At 48.1% G+C, this 3,918-nt stretch overlaps 1 long non-coding RNA gene across 1 annotated transcript; it reads left to right on the top strand.

The window, feature by feature from the left end:
- Positions 1 to 1,886: 1,886 nt before the first annotated feature.
- LOC115300416 lies at positions 1,887 to 3,341 on the top strand. The gene is made up of 2 exons (XR_003912637.1): positions 1,887 to 2,134; positions 2,880 to 3,341. It is a non-coding gene; the product is annotated as an uncharacterized LOC115300416 (long non-coding RNA).
- Positions 3,342 to 3,918: the final 577 nt, after the last annotated feature.

The following is a 3,918-nucleotide window of genomic DNA, read 5'->3' as shown; positions in this document are numbered from 1 at the left end:
CTGGCCTTCTTCCCAATTACTCATAGTCCCAACCTCTTTTGTACTCAGGGATGATCATGAGACCCAATGAGTTATAAAGAAAAGGCAGCTGGGGAAAGAGTCTTTCTTTCTGATAAAAGAAGGTAAGTATTCAACAAGAGCTCTCTTTTACTGCCTTGGCCACCCCCTTGATGTTTTACTTTGGAAACACACTGCAGATGTGAGGTCTAGAGCTGCAGCAGCCATTTTGAGACCATGAGGTGAAAAGTCCTTAGGATTTGAGGCCACTGTTAGGTCAGTCCCACAGTTACACATCACCTTTTCAAATATGTCTTTAATTGCTGTTTCATGGGCCACACAATTTCCTCTAGAAAACCATAGAAAAACAATACATATTTATGGAATGCCCCAGGCTTTGGGCTGGGACAAAGATACGGAGAAGCAGGCCTCTTTCAGATGAGTTTGCAGTCTCTATTAATTAGGTTTCCTTTGGTTGCCAGTTCCAGAAACCCAGCTTTGCAGTGGTGAAGGCAGGAAAATGAGGCAGGAAATGAACCTGAGGACCCAGTGCAGTGCTTAAGAGTACCAGTGTTCTCATCTTGAGGACTTCTGTTTAGAAAGCTCTTTCACATCCTTGTCATCTCCATTTCCACCTTCATAAGGATCTTGAAGATAAGAAGAATAAAATTGTGTGGGACGCTTGGTGGCTCAGTCAGTTAAGCACCTAACCCTGGCTCAGGTCATGATCTTATGGTTTGTGGGTTTGAGCCCTGGGTCAGGCTCTGTGCTGACAGCTTGGAGCCTGCAGCCTGTCTTCAGATTCTGTGTCTCCCTCTCTCTCTGCCCCTCCCCTGCTTGTACTCTGTCTCTCCTTCAAAAACAAACATTAAAAAGAAGAAGAAGAAAATTGTTATTCTCAATTTGCTGGTGAGGCAACAGAGACCTAGATTTTGTGTTCCTTCCTCAGTGGCACTGAAAGCCCATAGCAGGGTGGTGCCTTGGCCTCAGGTTGTCTGATTTCTGCTTTGGTGTTGTTGTTTGTTTTTATTTTGTTTTGTTTTGTTTTCTCCCCCTCATAGATCACACAATGTCAAGATTGGTAAAAATCCTTAGAAATAATCTAGCTCAGGGATGGCAAGTAGGTTTTACTTATTTTATGCACCAGCTCTGGCCTCCTGGTGACAATGGTCTGAAGCACTGGATTGTGTCCTACTTCCTGGGAAGGGGTGCTGTGATTGATTAGTAATGTCTGCATGGGTTTGATGAGTGAGCGCATGGGGTATGGGACATGTACTTGCTACACCTCATCTAATCCAACCTCTCATTCAAACAACAGAGAAATGAACATCAGAGAAGGTAACTGACTTACCCAAGATTACACAATGAACTAGCGGCAGAACTGGGGCCAATGGGTTTTCTCATTGACGTTCCAGCTGCCAAGACTGCCAATCAGACCTAAGTACTTTCTTCCCACCATAGGATTTCCATTGTTTACCTCATCGAGTAGCCTAGACCTTTGGAAGCTGTAGGCTCTAACCCTAGTTGTGATGCTAAGTAGCATTAAACAAGTTGACTAATCTTTTTGTGCTGACGGATAAATCTGCTTCCCCTTGATAGCTTCTCTTATCTTGAAGAAACTGCATAGCTTGTGCATTATCAACTGGACTAAGAAATGTCAGCCAAGAAGGTTAAGAGGAAAGAAACATTGTGGCTTAGAATAGCCTTGATGGGCTACGGAGTTGGTGAGTTGGGCTCTCCTTGCATGTTTCAGGGCTGTAAACTTTAGGGGAAGGACAAAGGGCTAGATTTGCCCTTTGCAAGAAATAAAACAAAAGAAGCAATCCTTTTCTTTCTCAGGTTACAGAACGTTGACTTGATTGTTTTACAGGTGGCTGGGCATTCGAAAGAACCCCACTTCCCACGGGCATTTGGCGCTTTGCAGGTGAAGATGGATGGCTCTCTGGTTTTCAAGTAATCTGATAAACCCTGAGCCCTTGGGGTTTGGAGGGAGAGCGGTGCCCCCGGCTGATGTGGGGAATTCTGGCTGGCTATTCAGAGTTCTTAGTGCTGGGATGTAGGAGTGGCTCGTACACTGTGAAACACCTTCAGAGGAGAAGTAGAGCTCCTGTTGTCTGAACAACAGCGTAAATCAAACGTAAGTTATTTTTTCACTTTTCAGAGATGGGCATCGGGGTAGAACAGGAAGTCCCTGGAAATTCCACTTGCTAATTAATGATGGCGAGCTGGAATGGCCTGGATATTTGAATCCACACAACTGGGAACCCACACACTGGGGTTTTCAGCACAAGCATTATAGACCATAAATGTAAAACTCAATCACATGAAAAAATCCTTTTTTGTGGTTAATATTAGTATCACTCTAAAACGTACTTACTATTTTTTAACCCTCCGTGGCATTCTAGAACTACAAAGTCCTTCCATATTATCATCCTGTTGACTTTCCACGGTGAGTGCAAGGGGTCATTCTCCCTATTTTAGAGAAGGGGAATGGAAGTCCAGAGAGGCTGGGTGACTGGAGGGGGCAGGTCAGGGGGCAAATCACCGAGGCTGCTATTTGAACTTGGCTTTTTGGGTGCTGAGCCCAGCAGTATGTCTGATGGTGGCGACCTTTGCAGGGTGACTGGTTCACCTGGAGTCCTGGTGGAGAACTGGAGGTCAAGGCCAGGGGAGAGGCCTGTGTGGTTAGAGCAGCTGGAGATGTTGAACATGGATGGGCTTGTATTGGTGGAGCGCTGGGCAGCTAGGATTCTGGGACCAAAGGGCACGGCACAGCCAGGACATTGGTTTGATACCAGCTGATATTTACTGAATTGTTTTTTTCGGGGGGTGGGTGTTGGTCAGCCAGTGTGTTAATTTGTGGCAAATGCTATTATTTTTAGGGTGTGAAACCTGAGTGAAGGGGGCTGAACACCTTAGCCAAAGCCACACCGCAAAGCAAGGGACGGAGTCCGGGTTAGAACGCTGGCGTGTGCGCTCTGAAGCCCGTGCGTCTGACCACCGCGTGACACCAGCACTGTGAGTCTGTGAGGCACAGTGCTGGGAAATAAATTTGTGAAAACTGCCGGGGCCAGTTGGGGGGGGGCTCTGAACTTTGGACATGGTTGTCTTTTGGGCAGCAGGGAGCCACTAGATGAAAAAGGGCAGAAGTCTGCTCCTCCTTCTCCCCTAAAATGGATATGTTACTTGTAAGTCCATGGGCACATGCAGGGTAGTTGCTTCCACCCCATTTCCATGGGCTCTCATGCCGCCTTCCCCCCCCACCCCCCAGAGAGGGCTATCACCATTCCTGTTGCACTCTTCCAATTACTTTTAAAAACAAAATAAAAATTATTTAAAAGCCCTCTTTTGGCCTCATAAATCCCGGAGACATTTTTGCTCAGAGTTTGGCAAGGGTCCTGTGAGGGTGCGGAGGGACAGCCTTCGGACCAACCAACTCCCGCCTCTCTCTGGCCAGCAGCCTCTGCACAGCTGTCCCCTGGGGACTGCACGCTTGGCCTCCCCAGCTTACTTCCCACATACACCCCGTGGGTTTAAATGTTCCCCCAGAGCCTCTCTGGAGAGAAGCGTGTTCCTAAAACAAAACCCCGGACGACGCTCACGTGTGTTCAGCTCATCCGTCATGCTGCCGAGGGACTGCCTTCCCCACTGCCCTCGCAGGCTGTCAGCGCTGACGCAGCAGGGCCGGCCGGACGCCTTGCTGGCTTCGTGCGTCAGAGCAGAGGTGGCTGGGAGGGATCTGGGAGCTCGCCCGGACCTTCAGTTGAGGCATGACGTGCGCTCTGTCACTGGTGTGATGGCCCTGGCCGAGACGTGTCCTTCACCGGAGGTGTGACTTCATATCCGTGACCCTTCTATATCTGTAGATTGCTTTATGCTTTAGAAGGATCCAGTGCATTCATGAGCTCATTGAGTTTTTAC

This window comes from Suricata suricatta, chromosome 8, assembly GCF_006229205.1.
Source record: "Suricata suricatta isolate VVHF042 chromosome 8, meerkat_22Aug2017_6uvM2_HiC, whole genome shotgun sequence".
In the NCBI taxonomy this organism is placed as follows: Eukaryota; Metazoa; Chordata; class Mammalia; order Carnivora; family Herpestidae; genus Suricata; species Suricata suricatta.
The sequence above is the reverse complement of the archived record's forward strand: the minus strand, read 5'-3'. Positions and strand labels throughout refer to the sequence as shown.